Source organism: Solea senegalensis, linkage group LG1, assembly GCF_019176455.1.
Source record: "Solea senegalensis isolate Sse05_10M linkage group LG1, IFAPA_SoseM_1, whole genome shotgun sequence".
NCBI classification, from domain to species: domain Eukaryota; kingdom Metazoa; phylum Chordata; class Actinopteri; order Pleuronectiformes; family Soleidae; genus Solea; species Solea senegalensis.
The window spans coordinates 34,457,379-34,481,333 of record NC_058021.1 but is presented as its reverse complement, the minus strand read 5'-3'; the positions used below and the strand labels follow the sequence as shown (position 1 = coordinate 34,481,333).

The 23,955-nt window shown below is 41.6% G+C and overlaps 1 protein-coding gene across 1 annotated transcript in view; it reads left to right on the top strand.

Moving 5' to 3' along the window:
* Positions 1-21,285: 21,285 nt before the first annotated feature.
* Positions 21,286-23,955, top strand: part of LOC122769268 (cadherin-20-like) — a 31,606-nt gene continuing 28,936 nt past the window's right edge. Inside the window, exon 1 of the mRNA XM_044025685.1 lies at positions 21,286-21,564. The gene's annotated coding sequence lies outside the window, so the exon portion shown is untranslated. The remainder of the gene's footprint in view (positions 21,565-23,955) is intronic.

Genomic DNA, 23,955 nt, shown 5'->3' with positions numbered 1-23,955 from the left:
CACACACACACACACACACACACACTCCACCATTACCTGTGAAAGCCTCAGCCATTAACTGCAGGACGTGCTCTACTGTACGCGTGCACTTATGTATAATTTCACAAAGGAAAACAGCGACATTCATGCGGCTCATTGACTCATTTTCTTTGACCGTTCAATGCCGACATTCAAAAGAAAAAATCCTGCAGAACTGGCGATACCGTACAGGCGTCATGTGCAGTTCCTCCGGAACCTACAGGAGGCAGCATATCCCTGTCCTTAGTATTCTAATGGGACCCACTTGGGGTATTTGTCAATGACAAATAAATATAAATCACAACAAGAACAAGTCATGTCTGCAACACCTGATATTGTTTTGAAAATCAAAACTAGACATTTTCAAGAGATTTGGTCAGAAACGTCACTTCATGCATGTGTTATTTATATATATATTTATATATATAGTGGAAAAAATATATTTCACAGACCCCCAAAAATATCATGCGTGGATAACAATCCAGTCCCTGGTACATGTACATAAATATTTAGACCCAAAATTGAGATTTATCCATTTCCATAATTTGGATTACAGTTGTCACATTATATCCAATTTTGATTGTATTTTAATTTGCAGCTGCAAATATTTAAGTTTACTTCATTTATACTTGCAAAAGCTGGCCATATTTTAAACACGTTCAAACGTTTTTCTTATTAAATGCATAATATGTCATTTATAATGAATGTAATACCCCAAATTAATCACCCGTAATGACACAAAAGCATATATGTTTTAATAGCTTTGTTATGGGAATTATGCACCTCATGTAATACATGAAGACAAATGCTCAATGCAACCGTTGATGTGACCTGAGACCACTCACTCTTTGTATTGTTAATGTAACTGTTGGATGCGACTTTTGGCCAGTGACCATATGTATTGTTTTAGGAACTGTTTGAAGTAACTTGTGAATAGAGACAATGGGTCTGCGACTGAGGGCAAGGTGATAACAAACCCACAGAGGCGGGGGTCTGCACCTTATGGCAGGGTGATAGCTGACCCATTGAGACAGATAAATACCTTGCGATTACTACAAGACAGGGAGTCTTCACTTTGTAACTGGCCTGTGTGTGTTGCTTTGTGAATGCTCCTCTTGTACAAGATTAAACCCTTGTTTGGACACTGAGCTGACTCCGATCTCCTTCCTATGGATCTCAATTCTTTTGACAAGCTTTGTGTCATGTGTCGTACTCTGGCTCACAATTCATAATTACACAATTATTGGTGACAGAAAGCAAATTAATGAAAGGAAACTAATATCACTGGTATCTAAATCTTCCAGTTGGAAAACAAAATGTGGAAGTGGTAAAGTTCAAAAGTTGATGTTTAAAGAGACCTCATAAAAATGAATCATTTATCTCAAGAACACATTCACTGCTTTATCCAAATATTCGAGTGCCCTTTTCCACTTGAAATGAAAGGTTTTTTGTGTCCGGCATGCGATTGAGAGCATAATTACCAAGAAGTCAATCATCTCACCTGAAACTGCTAACATGAGCCACTTACACACTTTCACTTCCGCTTGCCGCTGACTGCCAACCGTGCACCACGCTCACCTCTCAAATGCTCTCACTTTGTGAACGGCGTTCTCCCCCTGTGCCAAACTCCATAGAGAAAATGAAAGATTTTGCATCACAGGGACAAAGGACTTGTCGATCCACCGCTGCCTCCCTCAGTGAGGTCACATGTGTTATTATGCGACATCGGCGATTGAGATCCTTGGTTCAGATTGACCTCAGTGACACAAAGTGACCACACAAGGCAGGAGTAGACCAGCTGCTCCTGTGTCATCGTGAGCTTAAAGGGGACATATTATACCCTATTTCCCCCATTAAAATAGTTCCCTGGTGTCCTAATGAACATGTCAGTGACATGCTTTGGTCAAAATACCATAAGGATGAAGAATCATAGCAGTTCAATAACCCTGCTAAACCCACCCCTTTCAGAACGCTCGGTTTTCGTGCATGGTCCCTTTATATGCAAATGAGACACAGGCAAACACACACCCACTTCTTCCAGGGGGTTTCTGATTTGTCCTCTTTACAGCGCTTTACAGCTCTATTCGTCTCCCCCTCCCTCCACTAGTTCTCTGACAATATCAACATGGCAGCGTGCACAGAAAACAGCGAGAGTGCCGTCACAGGAAGAGACGTCCTACATAAGGATCGAGCCGAACAGTGCCAAACTGTAAATCAGTTAAAACACTTAGGAACAGCACCGCTGATCGGCAGCGGCGCGCGGCGAGCTGAATAAACTGCATGTTGCTGTACCAGACCGGAGACTGTGCTCAGGAGACCTCACCACCGCTGATCACCACTGTGCTCCGGTGACCTCGCTACCTCTGATCGCCAGTGGCGAGCTGCATAAACTGCCGCTGTATGTTACTGTATCAGACCGGTGACTGTGCTCCGGAGATCGCCACCGCTGACCAGCTCCGGTGCTCCAGGCAGTTTAGGCTGCATAAACAGCTGCTTTATGTGATTGTATCAGACTGAGTCTGTGCTCCAGTCATGGAGGACGTACTAAACAAATATTTTTAATTAGGACGTGTCAGAATGGTCAGTTATGAGCTCTGTGTGACCTTTTCTTAACAATGTGTGTGTTTGTACGTCGGTGAAATACGTCCCCTGACTAAATACGGCGACCGCTGGCCGCAGTCTGATGTGAAGTAGTGCGAACACAGGAACACACGTTTGCTGACTTTATCCGGCACATTAGCTTCATATATAAAATCCTCTGTAAAACACTGTGCTCCACTGTGCAGCCACCAACAGCACACTTGTCCCTCCGTGTTGACATAATAGCGCTCTTCCTCCCTCGCCTGCACTCTCCCAGGGACAAGGTGGAGCTAAGGTGGAGCTTGCGAAGTAAACTTACTGGTGGGGCGGTAACATTTGCGGTGAAATGCGCATGCTGCCGTCATAAGTGCAGGGAATTCAACATCGAGCGTTTTATCGCCTATACTTACACTAAGGGGGACCACGAAAACATGACGGAGTATTCTTTTTCCACACTTTGGCGACTGGTAGGGCCTCCAGAGTCCCAAATATAAGTATTGAAATGGTTAAAAAGTTGATTTTGCATAATATGTCCCCTTTAAATCACTGGTTTTCTCTATGGGGTTTGGTGTGGGAGAGTGACTGGTTTACGAACTTCAATTTCCTGTTGGAAAAGTCCGTCTAACAGCGAGATAAAGACGGGAACATACATTTTTAAGATATCGTAGACTTAAACTGACATTTATTTTATAAGATGAGTACTTTGCTAAGTGGCTAAAATGTGTTTTTCTGTTGTTGCAGCCATGTTTTTAGTGAAAGCAAATCTGAATATATTTTCTCACAGGTCAGAAACCCTTTTAATCATTTTAATGACTCTGTAGTGCACATGGCTTTTTATCAGTTTCATGATGAAGATCATTCCCATTTATATAATCAACTGGATCAAAATTGATTTACAGTGGGAACGAAGTAAAAGATGATAGGCTATGGAGTTCTTGATGCTCTTTTTTCCCCCCTTCTTCCTCCGACTAACTTAGTTTTCGCTGCATCCATGACATCACACGACACACGACAACCACTGGCAAAGAGTTTGCTTAAAAATCCCCTGATGTATTGTAACGCTAATTAAAAAGCCTCGAGTGTCAAGGGTGTATCACATCTCCAGAAAACCCTGAACTCTGCCTCTAACACTGTTACCTGTCAGCCAGGGTCAGGTAGGGTTTGATTACACCTCCGCGCCTCAGTCCATGTCTCTTCAAAAAAAAGAACAATCCAAAGAACACGCTCAGAGGGAGGAGTGGACGAGTTAGCATCGGGTTTCTTGTCAGGAAGCTGTGAAATCTGCACTGTGGGGAGAATTAGCTGTTTTTGTGTGAAGATCACGCACAGCCTGAAGGTAGACGCGGGGGGGGGGAGATGAAAGCAGGGAGTGATTTGTGACGATGTGTTCACATTCTTCGTGAGCCAAAAGGAGAAAGTGAGCAGGTAAAGAGTACGAGTGAGTGGGTGAGTGAGTGGATTTTCACCCCCCGGGGCCGTGGACGTCGCCGATATATATCCCTGAGAACCGGCGCAGTGGTGAAAGCAGAACCCGCTTCCTTCCCCGAGGCTTGTCTCCAGCTACAGTGAGAACAATAGCTGTGGAGGACGGAGTCAGGCTCAAACATGACTCCTGCTCACTGTAACACGAGGCTGCTTCATCCCGTCGTCCGTGACAACCAAGCCCTGCGCTCCAGGGACTGTGGGTAACACAGGACGAGGCTTGTCCTCTCTGCTGTTAACTGTCCACTGACAGTTTTCCACTGGAGATGTTCCGCTAAATGGGAACAAGGAGGGAAAACAACAAGTGCCTGATTAACAAGCTTCAGTTAATTAAAGCAAGTAATTGGCTTTAATTTCCACTCCGACTTTTCTGACCTGCCCCCCTGTGGCTTCCTGGTCAAACTTTAGCTACTTTCCAAGAAACGCGAGTAGACGTGAATTCCGCGTGACAGTTGTACCTAATAAAGTGGCTGGTTATTGTACATATGTCAGATGAACACAAAAATTGTGCATACGCATGTAGTTAAAACATGCTAGCATGCTAGCTCGTAGCAAAGTTGTATCACCTCCAGCGAGCAGAAATCTGGAACAACACCGACTGCAAATACTATCTTTAAACTGCACTGCATGTAGTACTTCAACAAAAATCATACTTAATAAACATGTTATAAACAACAAAAAGATGGGTAACACCTAACGTTAGCTTAGCCTGTTGACCCACCAGCACAGAGTCAACATTTCTCCGACACTGGAGTCTAAAGTCCAACAAAACGGATGGAAAATACAATAATTTTCACGTAAATGTGATGACTTTGTTAAAAAATGCAACATTAAATGCCAAAAATAGATTTAAAAATGTACTGTTTCCACGGCTAATGGCTACAACCAAGTTGTATCACCTCTAGCCAGCTGTAGCGGCAATCATGCTCATGGAACACATGCTTTTGTCATTTTAACATTTTTTGCCACTTCGCCGACAACAAATACTATCTTTAAACTGCACTGCAAGAAGTACTAAAACAAAATTTAACAAAATTCTACAAAATAAATCAACAATAACAGAAAATGGAGGGAACATACAAGAATGTTCACATATATTTGATGATTTTGTCAACAAAAAGGCAACATTAAATGCCAAAAATAGGTTTTAAATTCTACTTGTTTCCGCACTGATAAAAGAGACCACCCACTAAAACTATAGAAACATATACAGATGCTTCATTACGTTCAGTCAACATTTGTTGATGTGTTTCTGCGTTTTAAAGTTGGTTATAACTGTGGATTTGACTCAAGGACAAGGGTGCAATAATGTCAGCAAACGTTTATTATTTCAAAGTCACTTTGAAACGTCTTTTTGTGCATCTGAAATAAAATTAAACACTAATTTTAAATGGACTTGCTGTGTAACTAAAGACTGATTATCACACATCACATGTAGAACGTTACAATTAGCCTTAAATTAAACGTCTCAACCAACCAAATCATAAAACAAATATCTGTATATGTGATAATATTATGATAACAAAGTCATATTTGTGTTGGTTTTGGTCATGTTTACACATAAGACGTGGATGTAGATCCGAAGAAAATGCCCGTAAATAAATAATAAATAATGAACATGTGTTTTCTCAAGCAGAAAAATAACAGTCCCTGGTTGCTTTTGTGTGCAACAGCGGATGCTGCTGCTGCTGCTTATAAAGAGAGAACTAAAGGGGGGCACATAATAGTCAGGGAGACGTTCACAATGAGACAGAATGAAGGGAAACAAAGAGAGGTTTCTGTCTCAATGCGGATAATTACATTTCTACCTTTCTGTGGCAGTCGCACAGCCTTAATGCTTGTAATTAATTTCATTATTTTTGGCCCTGGCTGTGGAGTGCAGATTAGTTTCTCTCTGAGTTGTGGGGATAAACACACAGTAATTGCTTATTACTCTCAGAGCTGGCGTTAGATTATACTAAAGCCGACAAATTAGAAAATATCCAATCACCTTTAGCTAAAATTCAAAACCTGCGGCTGTTTTTGTGTGGCCGTTGGTTTTGATTTGTCGGATGTGTTTTGGGGTTTTATTCATTTATATTTTGGACACCGTGCATGTGTGTTTGTGTGGCAGCCACATTTATTCTACTCTTTGTGTTTTCATTGCTTTATACCTCATTCCATTTTTATCTTACTCACTCTCTAACAAGTCCATTTTACTCCCAAGACCTTCAAAATACAATATTCTGACACATTTTTTTTTATTTTCACCAGAAATCCTTGAGTTATGTTTGCTTTTTTTCCTCATAACATTTCTGGGAAGCCTCTCAGAGCATCAGCCCATTTGTGTTACAGTCACATTTTCTTTCTCTGATTACAATTAATTTTTCGGTTTCTAACGTTTGTCCTGCTTCAGAGTTCATCGCCATCGTCAACAAACAACAGTTGGACCCTGAGAGCAAATCCGACTTTGCTTAAAAAAACATCACAAACATTCATGGCTAAATTTTCATTCATAAAGAAAATTTTAATTTGTATCTGCCTGAATGCGGATTTAAACCTGGATTTAAAGTATTTAAAGTCAAATAAGACATTTACATTTTGTTTCTACAGCGGCCCGAACAAACACACCAGCCAAAGCGTTTGTTTCACATTTGGGTTTGATACACAAAACAAATAAGAAACACAGAAAAACCGTAGTTTCCATTTCTGACACACTGGACCTTTAAAATGTCCAGATAAAACCTGAAGATGAATAAAAAGATGGGTTTTTTTGTGATTTATGATTCATCCTTTTCTCCGGTTCCTTTGAGTCATCGTCTTCCATGTGTCCTCTCGTGGATCTCGTTACCGCCCGATCTTGTTACGCAGCCTTTTCACTGAAGCTGTGGTGAAAATTGGCGACGCACAAAAGAAGCTTTGTCAGAAGTCCCGCACTCAGTCCGTGTCAGGCTTTTATCCGTGCCTGATGGAACACAAGGTGTCTGTGTTGAGATCTTGTTACGCGAGTTATGATCTATTCATAACAGGGCGCTCTAATGTGCTGCCCAGGTAGAGTTTCGGCTGTTGCTGTCAGACGCGGGAGAGACACTCGACACACAACGGACACGCAGAGCCAGATGTCAATCTCCCACACCAAAGTCCATAGAGAAAATCAGTGATTTTAGCTTGCGGGGGCACAGGAGCTGTTGGTCTACTGCTGCCTTGTGTGGTCAGTTGAGTCACAGAGGTTAATCTGAATGAAGGATTTCAAACACTGATGTCACAAAATGAGACATTTGAAATCAATAATGGTGGCAGCAGCGGATCAGCAGCTCCCATTTGCTGTGTTGTAAAATCCCTGATTTTCTCTATGGACTTTGGTGCAGGGAGAGAAAATGTTTCAATATTCTTTCTCTCACAAACTTGTTTTCTACAAAGCTACAGCTACACCTTTTTACTTACTGTAATTTATCTAAATTCTGTTAACGTTAGTGGTCCGGCTAATCCCAGTGAAGAAAATCAGCACTTACTAGACTATTAAACACCTCTATTTGTAGTCCACATGCAATCACGCCCCACTGCATCTCCACGCTACATTACCAGGATATTCCACCGCTAACGAACATTCGTCTGACACCTTGACGGAGCTTCATCTCGTGGAGGTTTTGATCGCGGGGGCATCACGCAGCGTCCATCAGCTCATTAACACAACACACAGATCAAATCTATGCCTCTCACTGTCAGGTCGACATGTACAGACGGATAACACGGGCAGAGATGCAGAGCGATCTGAATCTTGACTAAATCACTTCTGAAGGAGCAGAGGAGGAGCATCTCCTGGGATGCGGCAGCCTGCCTCTGCCACTAAAGCTAATAAGGTCAGACAGCTACGCATTAGCGGTGGATCATCTCCTCTGACACGACGGTTGATCTCACAGCAGCAGAGAACGTGTACCTGTAATTGCCAGGCACATGTGTGTTCACAGGTACACTGAAGCTTTACTGTTCAACCTCACTCTCTGCACGGTGTGATAGATGGCAGATCATATGTCCTTGCCTTGTTGTCCTCAAGTCCTCCTTCCACATCCACAAAACTACATGAACCCCCAAGCTCAAAAATGGAGGCCCGTTTTAGTGTGGACAGCAAAAACGTAGCCTTGACGTTCCTTGGCGTCTTGCGTGATGTGCGTACATGCCCTCACATTCAGTGACTTGTGTCTAATTGGAGCTAGTCCATGGGGCAGTCCATGTGGCTGGGGCAGTCCATGGGGTGGCAATACATGGGGCAGTGGTGGCAGTCCATGGGACTGGTGCGCTCCCTTGAGCAGTCTATGGTGTGGCAGACCATGGGACAGTCTATGGGGTGGAAGTCTATGGGATGGCAGTTCATGGCCCAGTTTATAGGGCGGCGCGGATTCTAAATGCCAGACAATGTTTATCATTAACAGTCACTTTTAATGATCATCATAACTTGTTGTGGTTTAATACACCAAAGTAACGGTTTAACAGGTGAAACGATGAGACACCAAATCCATCTACATATCTGTATCTCCACCGACTGGCCTGGACGTGAAGAGACTCATTACATAAACGAAAGCGCGACGACATTCTGTCGGGGTCACAGGAAGTTGATTCACTATTATTCAGTGCCCACACTCCATCCACACACATTCACTTAGAGAAGGATAATTCATGAGGAGACTGGAGGTCACTCACACATTCACAGAGCTGTGTCTCATGTGAACAGGGCAAATACATGGCCTGTAATTAAAGAAGTAACAAAAGCACTGTCAATTGTTTTCTCCTCACGTTTCCGCTGGTGCTTCGCCTGTGGAATTATCACCCAAAGCTTTCCCTCTCTCTACAGTCTCCTCGCTTTGCTTTTATTTAGGAACATTTGTGCCAACTTCCCATCAATACTGGCTCAACAACGCTGTGACACTTAGCTCTGCTCTGCTCACATACGGTGTATATGGTATATACAGTGGAGCAGTTCCTGGTAGCACAAAGCCGAAACTAAGTTTATGCCACAATTGCATGTTAGCCAAACCTGACCTCCGTGCAAAGTGTCCAGGGTTTTAATGTGAGTTAATCCCCTATTAACAATATTCTATTGTTAATAGAATATTAACAATCTCAACAGGAACAATAGGTTCCTCGCACTTTGTGCCAGGAGCTGTTAGACCTGGACACTTTCATAAAAACCTCCTGCCCTCCTCAGAGAGACGGAAAACAACAGCAATTCTTTTTGTTTTCGCTTCATAATATGAGCGATGGAGAGTTTTGTTGCGTGACTGAGCAGGTTGGCATGCGGAGAAGTTTTGCTCAAGGACACTTTGACACCTCTCACGGCTGCTGATGGACATGGCGTTTGCCAGTCGCAGAGGGAACTGCACCTGCGAGCACATTGGATTTCTTTCCGTTGTTTTTCTCTCTTTTTGTTTTTTTGCAGACAGAGAAACTGCATCTCATTGATTTAGCTAAACCTCAGCGGGCAGAGTGGAGCGTTCAGGGAACTCTGTAAAGACTTGTTTCCAGTTCCAGTAGCAGAGCACTGTGTTCATATTGGACTTGTGGATTTTTCATTCCCTGTCCACACACACACACACACACACACACACACACATACATATATATGTATCTGTAATATTCCACTCAACATGTGAATCCACCACCCTTCACTGTAAATTCCACTGAATGTACTTTTCTGTTATTTTCTACGCTTAAAACAAATAAAAGTCACCAAAAACAAGATTTTTAGCAGCTCTTTTTCATTACTGCAAATTAATTTTGAGGAGAATTGTTGATTTGCCAACCAATTAAGACATAACTGGCTCATGAGCTGCTGTTTTAAAGCTCTGGTTTTAGTATTTTGGTTTCTTCTCTAAATCCACAAGATGCGTTGTTTGGAAGAAGAGGCAAGGAGTGGAAAAGAAAGCAGTACAAAGCACTAAAACTGTTAAAAGTAACACCAACTGCGTAAGAAAAATGCACATTTTTTGCTCAGATTATTAAAATACTTTTTAATATAAAGGTCATTGGCTTCAATTTTAAACATGGCATCAAATTTGACATTGTACATTAATTCCTATTAATACAACAATTAAAACCCTCTGAATTCAGATTTTTCATATGACATGCAAATGTCAATTCTGCAATTCTGCACATGTTGTTTTACGCCATTGTTTGCAGAGAGAAATGAATTCCCCAGCTTTAATATTCTCACACACGCAGTTCAAATAAGTCACATCTTCAGGAGAAAAACGATTCCCAGCAGCAGAGAGTAACTTTCTCTGTTTTCTTTCCACAGTTTTCATTAAAACTAAACGTCTCCACAGTATTCAGGATGGTTTCTGTGCAGCGCTCTGTAAACGTGGTGCGAAAACTCCCAAACAAACGACCTCCTCTTTAGAAGTGACTGACGACGTCTGCGCTTAGAAACGCTGCCTCTCAGTGGGACTGAGCTCAGTCGTTAGAGCAAACACAGAGAGATGATTTCACATCATCCTGTCACAAACCCAGCTCAGCGTTAAGGGAATATCATTAAAGATAAGTGAGGAAAAAACCCAGCTCCTGCATTTTAACTCTGAATCAAGCAGCCACTTAAAGCATTGTTTCAACCTAAACCCGGTTTTACCCCTCAACCTTATTGACTTCAAATATGTCCCTCTGCGCTCACTGTAATAACGCAGTCCACTCGTGATTCGATAATCCGCCAGATACAGAGTTCATAGATCAATAAACGTGATGTTTTTCACAAACAAACTCTGTGCTTTGTACATAAAATGTGATTTTAATGCACCATTAGCACTTTTTAAAAAAGGGTGCCACATAAATATGAAGACAACTTGTTTTTTTTCACCAGAACATTGAGTTTCAAAATAACTTCAGTATTTAATGGCGTCTTCCATTCCGACTCCCAACACTTGTCAGTCAGCAAAAAGTCAAATTTTACGGCGTGTTTCCACCAAGGCAAACGGTTCGGCACATTAAGTTACATATTTTTAATAGTACCAAAAAAATCGCCCCCAACTGTTCCAATTAGAGTATGGTATGGGCGGAGCTAGACCCACGACAGTGAGCTTATTGGGCGACAAAAGCGTCACTCCCTTGCGACCCGTGTTTCTTCAACGCCCTCAGACTATTCTCACACAAAGACTAAAACAGAGCTAGTCTTAGTCAGACTAACATACCTGAATAATGTGATTCATAGTCAGATTACGCCTGTGTGTACACACTTCGTCGGACTGGAGTGGGACTTATCGGTCTTTGACCCAGAAGTAGAATGAGATAACTCTATAACATAACATATACATCTTAACTTAAAAGTTTTGGCTTTCAAATTTGTTTAGGTACCCCAAAAATATATCCTGCGTCCCAGTCTTTGGGAACCACTGTTGGAACCACAGTATGGCTTCGTACACAATCAAAAACCTTTAAAGAATGGCATTTGCAACAAGCTTATAATTATTTGCGTTGTCTAATTGAAGTGACACGAACATTTCACGATTAACACTTGGGTACATGAATAAAGACGTTCTGTTAGTCTTTAAATGTCTTTTTTTGATATTTCTTTCTTACCTTTTCTGTTGACTGCACATGGCCTTGCCCTCCATTGAACTCAGGAACTTCCAAACCCGTCTCCACCCCAACAGAAGTCCTTTTATGGTAGGTTCCTGACGGAATGTGCCATGTGTAGTTTGGAGGAAAGGGTTTTTTTTTGGCGGGTATGTTTAATTCTTCACAGTTTATGAGCAAATTTTAACAATCCAAATATTTTTTGGGGATGATATTTACATTATATATATATATATATGATCAAACAACATAGTTGAGGGTAATTTTGAAATACTGCTTTTGTTTAATTGATTTCTTCATTGTTATTTCTCTGAGTGGGAGGAGCCAAGTTAACGCCAAGTTTGGCACAAAAAGTGAAAGAAAAAGATCAACAAAAAACAGAGCAGTACTCCGGTAAAGGGGTGCATTGTCTGAACATGACCTGACCCTCACATTGTGCGTTTATAAGAATAAAGGAAAGGTTTTTTCACATCTTTTGAAGCTTTTAGTTGCCTGGTGACGGAGAGCAAATTTATCTTCCTCATAGAAATTGACCAAAAGTGTTGTTATAAACCTTGGGAGTAAGAATCCAGGTGGAGGACGGGCTTCATAAATACACTAATTGAACCTTATTTGCTCTTTATGGTTGTGGAATATTTGTGGCACAGTTGGAGAATTGTGTCTTTGAAATAGCTTGAGATTAGCTGTTGTAACTTGATGATGACAGTGAAGCAATCGACAACAACCTTTCCTGACTCCAGAGTGTCACATGACCGGTATCAGTATCGGTAGATACTCAAGGGTGTGTTAAATCAGGAGTCATCCTGATTTAAAATCTCTATAATCTCATAATGTCCATCCATCCGTCCACCGTCACTGGGGATAGCAGCTCTATCAGAGGGCCCTGGACTTCCCTTTCCTTGATGACATCGTCCAACTCTGACTGGGGGGATCCCCAGGCCACCTAGTCTTTGGTCTGCCCTGAGGCCTCCTCCCAGTTGGACGTACCAGGAACATCTCCAGAGGGAGGCGCCCTGGTAGCATCATTACGAGGTGAACAAACCACCTCAACTGGCTCCTTTATAGGGAAGAGCAGCTCTACTCTCTTCTTCTCACCGTATCTCTAAGGCAGACCCCAGCCGCCCTTGTGAGAAAACCCATGTCGGCTGCTTATAACACACGTTCTTTCGTTCTTTCATGACCATACATTTTGAGTAAAAATTTTCTGCTGGAGACTCTGCCAAAAAATCTACCACGACCCATCTGTGGGAAGTCTAAACATCTCTTCTTCTTCTTCTTCTGTTTACATTTCTAACGTTTACAGTATGTATCCAGAAATTGGACACTTTTCAGCCTCACATATTTATAAAAGAACTGGTGGTTTTTCTTTTCATTTTTTCTTTGTTATTGTTGTTGTTGTTATTGTTGTGTCCCCCCCCAACACCCGCTGTGAAAAGCCAGGTTTGTCTCGGTCGCTGTTCAAACCCCTGCTGAACTGTTTCTTCCTCTGATCACTGGATCAGTGTGGAACTACAAACACACAGACTTCATCAAAGGAGACATTTATCCTGTGTGTGTGTGTGTGTGTGTGTGTGTGTGTGTAGACTCCACACACTCACTCACACACTCACACACACACACACACTGCATACCGATTGTGTAATGGAGCGTGCTCACTTGTTATTCTGTTGACTCGAGGAAGTCGGGGGTCGAGGCGACAGTCCCAGTCGAGCCTGCTGATACGAGCCGTGCACTTGCTGCCGGACCATGGGAGCCTTTTATGCTTCAGGCTAAAGGGACAGTTCTGGGGTTTTTTAAAGTGTGTTTGTATGAGTTAATGACACACAGCCAATGCTGACTTCACCTCCCGCTGAACACTCCTTAAGACCTTTTAAAATCGTCAAACTGTCAACCGACTGACGCCGTAAAGTCACGTCATATTGGACTTTAAGAGTGGACTTCAGTCATGTCGCCGTCTATGACGTCTTAAAACACTTTATCTCACCATTAGACAAACTTTTCCAACTCGAAAACTGACGCTTGTGTTGCCTCAGAAGTCGCTCACACTCCCTGCACCAAACCCCATAGAGAAAATCTGTGATTTTAGCATCACAGCACACAGGAGTTGTTGAGTCACTGTTTGTGATCAGTAACTTCAAATGGGTTATTCTGTGACTTTGGCGTTTGAAATCCTTTGTTCATGTGTACTGCAGTGACACAAAGTGACCACAGGAGGCAGCAGTGGACCAGCAGCTCCTGTTTCACCCCTGGGCTAAAAACGCAGATTATTTCTGTAGGGTTTGGTGTGGGAGAGTGAGAGTTTTACAGACTTTCATTTTCAAGTTGTAAAAAAGCTGTGTAATGGTGAAATAAAGCACTGAACATAATATATTTTATTAGGTGGGCTTTTCGTTAAGTGGCTTTCCTTTAAATGACTTTTTTATGTCTCTATTACCCCCAAAAAATGCATCTTCTGCTAAGGGGGCGTTGTTTTTCATTTGCAGGAACATGTTTTCCTTTACTCCTTGCACACTGTGTGTAAATAATGCAGCAGGAGTGACACTGCAGACAGAACACATCCATAATGCAGGTATTTCATGTTCTGCGTGCATTTGTTTCTTACATTAGTCACAACATATGTGGAACCCCCCCGCGCGCACAGCTCGCCCGCCTCTTCATTTCTACTTCAAAAGTCACTCTGCTCTTTCATGTCAGCTGCAGCAGGGTCACAGGGACACAGCGGAGAGTCTGGGTTATTGGGGATGACAGAGGAAGGAGGGGTAAATATCAGGGTAGAGGCACGCTGTTCCTGAGGTTTGTGGTCCTGCTGCTCCGAGGCCCCCACGTCTCCTCCGCCTCTGTCAGCTCATCAAGACCAAGACGCTGCTTCTCCCCGCATCAAACAGCCCGGGGAGCCTTTTATCCCCAGCAGAACGCCGCCTCCTGTCATCGCGGGGCCTCGGCTGCGGAGCCACACGCGGATGACAAAGTTTACCGCGACGCCGAGTGAAAGTCAATACCCCCGCCGAGGTAGAGCAGCTAAGACACGAGCGTGGTGGGGGGGGGGGAACCGGTGAAAAGGTCAGCAGGAAAACGGGATCTTGAAAGACACACAGCTTGTCGGAGACAAGAGCACACAGAGCCAGATGATGCCGGGGCGAGCGGTTAATGTCACGCCTCGGCTTCGACCTCCTGTGCCGATTGTGATGTCTCGCCATTTAAGGCCCGAAAACGTCTTTTCCACCAATTACTGTAAAGGTTACAGCATCAGTTGTGAACTTGCGGCGGACAAATCCTCCTTCGCTTGAGCTCATCTTCCCCAACAAAGACACTAATTTCCCTTTGTTTCGATCTGTCGCCAGAGTCAGACGTAAAAAAGGCTCTCGGCTGCGCAGGAGGATCCTCTTTGTACTCAAGCTTGTTCTGCTCCACTCCGCTTTCTAATCTCTGCAGAGGGGAAGAGAGCTGCTCGTCTTATCTTAGATGACACGGCGGCTTTGCCGCTTCGCTCTCATCTCCTCCTCCTCTTTCTTCTGCTCCTTCTCTTTCATGCTCTCTCCTCGTGGTGATGTATTGAATGAGACTGGTGGAATTTGTTTAGGTTATTCCCTCTGAAAGCTGCCACATGATGAGGAAGAAGTCGACAGCAGGGTTTTTACCTTTCTGTCGTAGACTGCTCTTTGTTCCAGGTATAAAAACAGACTGAACATCGGCAATGTAGTGTGCTTCATACATATACAGGACCTGGTTTCCCACTCGGCTCGGCTCGGCCTGGTAATTCTTTTTAGTACCTGCTCTGCTCAAGGTTCTACGGAAGAGGATTGGAGCCACACAAGAAAAAAATATTTGAGTTCTGCCTTTAAAGTCAGGATTTTGACTTTAAGAATTCTGAGTTTAAAGTCAATATTCTGAGTTTAAAGTCAGAATTCAAATATTTTTTTCCTCTGTGGCCCTAATCCTCTTCCGTAAGGTTCCAAGCGAGCTGAGCCGATACTAAAATGTCCCTGGAAGAGTCACGAGGGCGACATCCGACACAAGATTAAAAAGACTTAAAAAAAAATCCTGAAAATCTTCAACATTTAGCAAAGGAAAAATCTAAAATCTCCCAGTAAATTTAGAATTTTGAAATAATCTACCTTCAGTTAATCGTACCTCAGTCAAAACTCATTGATTTGGTGCGTGTGTGTGTCTATGTAGGATCCAGATCCTGCATTCTCTGCTCTGTTTAACAAAATGTAAAACACGGGCGACAAAGGCCGCGCGTCCAACGCCAATGTTGCTATTTTACACGGCGTGCAATCGGGCACAAGTTTTGCTTGTCATTCTCATTAAGAGTCAGGTGCATGTGTGCTATTGTTGCTACTTAAACGCCAGATACAGGAAACTGGAGGAGCCGAGGAGACGATAAAGAGCTGAAGAGACAAGTTTACAGAGGTTTAAAGTTAAGACCAAGCATCAGAAGTTGAAGGTGACGTCACAGGAGGTCTTATTCTACTTTCTTGAAAATCATCAAGTCTCCTCTTCACTGAAATCAAGCCCCAATTTTTGACTCTTGGTTACTGAAGATTTTCTTTTAGTGCAAGCGTGAAAACGGTGCTGATTTGAACGCCCCCATGAATGTGAATGAGTGACTAAATGGTTAAATGGAGGAAATGTAACACCCAACAGGCATGAAATCTACTTCCCTCATGAAAGACTTAAGTTAAGGTAACGAGTCACGGCCTTTTTCTGAACCTTCCAGAGGAGGGCGGGCTCCGCGAGGAACCGTGAAAGCACCGTGTCCCTACTACGTCGCGCGGCATCAAGCAGATCCGGCAAACAGGCAGAAAACGACTGTATCCAATCTATTTCTACGCCGGATCTGAGCCTTTTGTGGCGCGGCCTGTCCTCCACACGTCTGCCACTTTCACAAAAAACAGACGTTAGCAACCTTCCTTAAGCTCTACGCGTTCAATTTGTTCTGCCAATTATGACGCCGCGCCCCGTCGCGGTGATGGAAGGTGTTGTGAATGCCACCCTCTCTCTTTTTGACCCGTCCTAACAAAGAAACAGAGCTCTCGCTCTCTCTGTCTCGCTCGCCATCCAGTCAAGCGTTTGCTGACAGATTGGCTGAGGCGCTAACCAGTCAGGTCTTCAAAGAGACAAAGACGGAGGGGAGGACAGCGGCGAAGAAGAATGACCTGCCAAATGAGAAAGAAGACATATTGAAAGGGACAGAGAGGCTGAGAGTGAAGAAAGAACCCGTATTGAACCGATAGAGAAGTACAACCTTTTGACCATCTGGCTCGGCGGCTGACAACAGCCTTCATCTGTATTTTTAGAGCCGCACAACACACACACAACACACACCAAATTACTCTGTCAGGAAGATTAAGGAGAGTCAAAGGGCCGTTGAATGGAGAGAGAGAGGGAGAGAGGGAGAGAGGGGAAAACCAGCAACTTTGTCCCGCTGGACGACGGAGAAAAGAAGAGTCAAAACTTTCTCGTTTGTAACCTTTTCTTCAAAATCTATGCACACGTGTTGTGAAAAAGAACTTTGAATGCTAAAGTTAAATATATATATATATATATATAGACGGCAAAGTATGTCAAAATGTAGACAATAGCAAAGTTGTTATTCAAATAAAGAATAAACATAATAAAGTAGAGTTTCCCAAACAATGGGTCGGGACTGAGAATGGGTCACATAATAATTTTTAGGGTCCCCAAACAATTTTATGGAATTTTTACATTGTTTTTATTTAAAATAAAAATAAAATGTGAACTTTTAATAATAATAATAATAATAATAATAATAATAATAAAGTTAAACATATAGGTAGTAAAATATGTAGAGGTTCCCAAACACTGAAGATGGTTCACGCGAGAGTTTTTTGGGGTCCCCAAACAATTTTGCAGATCCTTATATTTAGAAATCTATGCACACGTGTCGTGAATAACATGCATAACATTAAGTTTTAATGATAAATTAAGTTAAATATATAGGCGGCAAAATATTTCAAAATGTTTATAATAGCAAAGTTATTCTTCAACTAAAGAATAAAATAATAAACATTCAGTGTTCAAAAGGGTGTAGGTTAAAGGAGAGGTTCCCAAACACTGGCTCAGGACCAAAGATGGGTCACATCAAATTTTTTTGGGGTCCCCAAACAATTTAACAGAATTATTCCAACCTTTTGTTGAACAATCTATGCACACATGTTGTAAATAACATGCATAAAAATACTTTTTAATACATTTATTAAACAAATTGTTGAATATGGAGGCAGGAACATATAACAAAATAGTAAACATTGAACCACTGGGTCGAGATTTTTCTGTCTTTGCAGAATTTTCATGATTTCCTACATGATTTTATTTCTTCAGTGCAGCTGATACAAGGATTTATTTATACTTTAGACTTCAATTTATACTGAAAAACACATTTAACCTCAGCTTTCAATGGGTTTTGGACGAAGATGATACAAATCCACCTGTACTGCAGAGTCATTTGACCTGCGTGCGAGTGCTAATCCCACTGGTCAAAGCCAGTTAAACCGGGGATTTAAGAGGTTTTTGATCATTTTGAATGGGTTATAAGTCATAGATGAAGGAACTGCGTGTGAATACAAAATGGAAACCACGCACACTTTACTAAATAAATAAATAAACCCTGTTCAGGAACCCGGAAACACTTCTTGTTTTTGTGTATTATATTCTCATTTCTGCTCAAACACGGTCGACTACATTCACAATAATTTAATTTTTCCAGCTCCTCAGGACTTCTGAGAAAATGAACCTTTATTATTTTGCTGCATTAATTCCATGATTGCTCAGAATGAGACACATGCTATTTTTCTCACTCGGTGCTAAAGTCGGGGATCAGATCTGCGTGACCGCGGCTAATCTTTCCCTGCAGTTTTTTTTCTGATGTGTTTTGGCGCAATTTTTCAGACCCTTTTTATTTATTTTTTTTGCCAATTTGGGAAACTAATTGCTTTGAATGTGAGTGGGCAGGAAGTGGAACGTGCACAGAACTATTTAAAATGCATCAATCGTCCAGAGCAGAGAGATTTGTTGTTTTTTTAAACTTCCTTCTTCCTTTTGCGTTTTCTACTTCACTGGTCAAGCAAAACAAGGGCACACACACACACACACACACACACACATGCTGGTTTTGCATTCTTTCTGTGGACACTCAAAGACATAATTCATGTTAGTTACGTTCCTGTTAGTTACGTTCATGTGAGTTACGTTATGTTGATGTTCATGTGAGTTACGTTCATGTTCATGTTAGTTACGTTGATGTGAGTTACGTTAATGTTCATGTTAGTTACGTTCATGTCAGTTACATTCATATCAGTTACGTTCATGTTAGTTACGTTCATGTTCATATTAGTTACATTCATGTTAGTTATGTTAACGTGAGTTACGTTCACATGAGTTACATCAGTAGTCTCAGACATGCGGCCCAGGGGCCAATTGCAATCAGCAATATCAGTCAAGTCAACACTCACTGCAACCAGGATATAACCACGGTGTTCAACAACAACAGTGTCTGTCAAGTCCTCCTCTTGTTCAAAATCCAAAGGACACAAGGACAACTCAAATTTCCAACTCAATCACTTTTATTTTCCTTTTGGCTTTATCAGTTGATTGGTCTGGACGGTAAACTAGGTTGTAAACCTTGAAAGACAGAAACAAAAGTTGCAATTTTAATTAAACATTTTAATTAAACATTTTTTAATGCATTTTAAATAAATTTAAACATTAATTAAACATTTTAAATGGATTAAACACTTAAGCCTTTTACATAAAATAAAGAAACTTGAATTTCATCCATTTTCCACATTTTTTAATGAAGTTTTAACATTAACTATCCTTTTGTATCTTCACCGTTAATTTTCCAAACTCAAAAATGAAATACTGTTTTATCACAAATCTATTTAACTTAAATCAATGCAGCCAATGCTTCAGTGTGTTTTTTCAGGCAATCTACAAAGTAAAACAAACTTAAACATTTGAAGCAGCATTTCAAACACCATGAAAGTAAATAAAATGTTTCACCGACCATTGGCGTCTTCGGACTGAACCTATGAGTGAACTTGAGGTCTTCTCTCTGAAGTTTGTTTGACTGAATGGCTGAGTCCCTCAGTGTCTTCACAGGTGCTCCAAATAAGTGACAATGACTGATCAGGTGACAGGCAGTCAGTTTGCTGCTGCTGGTGAACTCTGGGAAGTGTAGTTTTCAGACCCATTCTGAGAGTCAGCTCAACAGTGTCAATGGTTAGTGGGAAGTTCGACGATAAGACTGACCGTGGGATTGCGGTAATGTCACAAAGACATGTTAAGACAATGTCATAACATGTGTCAAGAGTGAGTCATAGACGGATGTAATGGAGAGAATTTGGTCATTTTTCAAAATAAAACATTGTTTAGTCGCAAATATTCATGCAAGTTGTTTATCATTTCTGTGAACCAGGTACCAAAAGACTAGGTTTGACGACCGCTGGCTTATGGGTTCAGGCTCGTGACAGCTTCCAGTGGTGCTCGTAGAGAAGTTAGCCTGCGTGAGCAAACTTAGCCACTTGATTGAAACGTGGTGCCGAAGTGACATGTAGTGGAAAGAATATGAGCATCTTCAAGCTATACTGAGGGTCTCATCTGCATGGAGCAGTAGCTATAGTAAAGGAAGCAGAAGTAGTACCAGTTAAGCCAATGTTCTGAAGCAATATTCATGTTCTGACCTGTTATTAATAAAGATTGAGACGACTGGGAAGTTGTACTTTTTTCTTTTTTTGAGTACTTAATTCATGCGGCCCAGCCTCACCCAGACTCTAACTCATGCGGCCCCCAGGCAAATTGAGTTTGAGACCCCTGAGTTGCGTCCATGTGAGTTACGTTCATGTAAGTTACGTTCATGGTAGTTACATTCATGTGAGTTACGTTCATGTGAATTACGTTCATGTGAGTTACATTCATGGTAGTTACGTTCATGTGAGTTACGTTCATGTGAATTCCTGTGAGTTACGTTCATGTGAGTTAAGTTCATGTGAATTACGTTCATGTGAGTTACATTCATGGTAGTTACGTTCATGGTAGTTACGTTCATGTGAATTACGTTCATGTGAGTTACGTTCATGTTATATTCATGGTAGTTACGTTCATGTGACTTACGTTCATGTGAATTACGCTCATGTAAATCAGTCCAGGTCCAGTGTGTGAGAATTAGTGACATCTAGTGGTGGAACTGCAGATTGCTTAATCCTCCTTTTTCCCCAAGTAAAAAAACACAGCTGTGGTGTTTTCAAACTGAAATAGAGTGAGCAGCTTTTTTTAAATGTCTGTAATGTGAGGATTTTTAAACAAAAACTGGTCTGGACACAGATTATTTCTGATTTATATTCAGTCGGGAACAAAGAACTCTAACTCTATGGATGTGGTTGTGGCCTCATTCCTCCTGGTTTTCAACCCCCCTCACCATTATTTCACCCCGTCCTGTTAATCTACCTCCTCCTCCTTCTCCTTTCTTTTCCCTGTCGGCTGCTCCTTCCCATGCTGGAGTTTGTAGATTGCTGGATTACACTGGAGCTCAGGAGGAGGAGGAGGCTGTGCCACTGATTGTAAAGACATGGACAATTGGTCCTTTAGTGTGATTGTGTCAGCAGCACCAGTAGCAGCAGCAGCAGGAGTGAGAGTGTGCAGACAAACTGTGACAGAGCACAGGCAGCAGCACCAGGACACACGTTTATATACATATGTGTGTTTATATATATATATATATATATATATATATATATATATATATATGTTTATACAGCAGTGAACAGTTGAAGAGAAACTTTTTACAAAGAGGACAGAGAGCGAGTGTGGACTGAAGGTGACTTCAGGGAGAGTTGACGCTCTGCAGGCTAAACAACTTTTACAAGGAGGATTTAGGCGAAGACGGACGGAGGCAGAAGAGACACAGAGTTGAGAAGGAATAAGGTAATTCACATCTTTAAATATTTACTTTTAAAAGTGGCAACAGGGGGAAAGTGAGGTGGCTTTTTTGGGGGGCGGGGGGATTTGTCATGAAAGACATGATTGAAATGTTATATTTTCACTCACTCACTCACAGACCTCATATTTAGCTCTAATATTCATATTTCATAAGACACCTGCTGACTTTAAAACCTGCCAAACAAACTGTGTTCAACAGATGTTTTTAGCATAAACATAACAATAATAAACTTATTTTTCAGTCAAAACGCGAATGAAATGACAACATTTATGTCAAATTATCAACAACTCTGGTTTGTAGTATTTTTTCCAAATGAACAGATGTATGTTGAGGAATTTGATGAACTCTAAGTTAAAAAAAAGAAAAATGCTGAGCCTTTCATGACAGAAAAACATAAAATAAAGCAGAAAAAGACATTTAAAGATAAAATAAGACATTTTTTAGGACAGAAAAGGACAACGTAAGACAAAAGAAGACATATTAAGATATAAAAAGATGACTCCAGACAAAATAAGACATTGTTTTTGGATAATTGATGTCTTACATTATGACTGAATGAATTACAGTTGTTACAGGAATTTGATGAAACAAAGTTAGAAAAACTCAGATAATTTCAAAGAAATCACATCGATAATAATCTGTGTGATTCATTAATCCATGAGTGAAAATGTCCCTCGTTCATTGTGTGGATGTTGAAAAGTAGGTCACAGTGAAGCTCGCAGTTCTTTTTACGAGCTCAGAGTGAGGACTGTGATTCTCTGCAGGTCTCTGTGGTGCTTTGTCAGAGTTCAGACTTCGTGTTTCTGGAGAGCATGAAGTGGCTATGTCCTCTCGTGTCCTCTCGTGTCCTCTCGTGTCCTCTCGTGTCCTCTCGTGTCCTGTCTCACTGAGACGACTCTCTGAAACCTGATCGCAGCTTTCGTCAGGTCTCATGGCTCGATGAGTGAAAGTGAGTTTGTTAAAAGAGGGGGCGGAGTCTCGTGCCGCGGCCACGTGGTGATGGGGAAAAAAAAACGACAGTTTTCTCCTTCAGAGGCGGAAAAGAAAAGAGATTATGAGCCCGGAGTTTTAATTTGAAACGATTGTACTTTTCTGCGGCTGACGTTGATGAGGGGTGACATCGTCTCCCTGCACCAGCGACCGAGATGAATGAAGTGTATGTGATTTCATTTGTCCTTAAATGACGAGGACAGGAGAGGACGCAGGGATTTTAGTTTAATTTAAAAAAGTTAACAAGTAACAAATCAAGTTTATTTTCATTTAAAAGCAAGAAGTGAGTCAATAAAGGATGGGACAGAATGAGACGAGAAAGAAGACAACACGAGACAGAATAAGATATTTCAAGAAGAGGGAGGACATTTTAGGACAAAGACAATGAAGACAAAAGTAGACATTTCAAGACGTTTGAATCCAAAATATTACAATTTTAAGATCCATTAAAGACAACATAAGACATTTTGAGACATTTTAAGACAAAACGAGATAGAATCAGCATCAACAAGAGTAAATCTACAGCATAAGGACATTTTAAGACAAAACAATAAGACATTTTAACACAGATGCAGACAGATCAAGACAGAAACACATTTTAAGATGAAAGAAGACAACAGAAGACAGAATAAGAACAGAGGTGATTTTCGACGAAAACATGGACAGAAAACACCCCAGAATAGGACATTGTGAGACAAAATAAGACACAATAAGATATTTCAAGAACAGACAAGACCGATAAAGAGAAGGAAGAAGACATTTAAAGATAAAATTAGCACAACAGAAGACATTTAAAGACACCAAAGGACATTATAAGACAGAAGGAGACATTGCAACACAGAAGAAGACAACTCAAGTCGAGACATATGACAGAAGACGAAATAAGATTTTCTTTTATCACAGATGACGACATTCTAAGATAAAAGAGGACATTCAGAGACAGCAGAAGACTTTCTATCTGATAAAAAGAGAAAAATCTTCAAATCTGTGTGAGAGAAAATCACAGGGTTGAAGAGACTTCAGAGACTCAGCTGGGACACAAAACAGTGAAGGGACACAAACAGTGAAGGGACACAAACAGTGAAGGGACACCACAGTAATTAAAAACACCTCACAGAGGCTAAACGAGCCGCGGGGACGGGGATGCTGCACGGCGGCAGCGGGACACCGAGGGCGGCTCGCTCGCAATTAGATAGCAGGTTCAAAGTCAGCGTCTCCATCCTGAGGGACAGCGGGGTTACAAAGACCAGACACACACACACACTCTACATCACACACTTGTTTGTGTTTGTGTGTGAACATGATGCACAGCATGTGTGTGTGTGTGTGTGTGTGTGTCCACCTCCCTGAGTCTGACTCTGTCTTTGATGGCTGCCATCACTCGC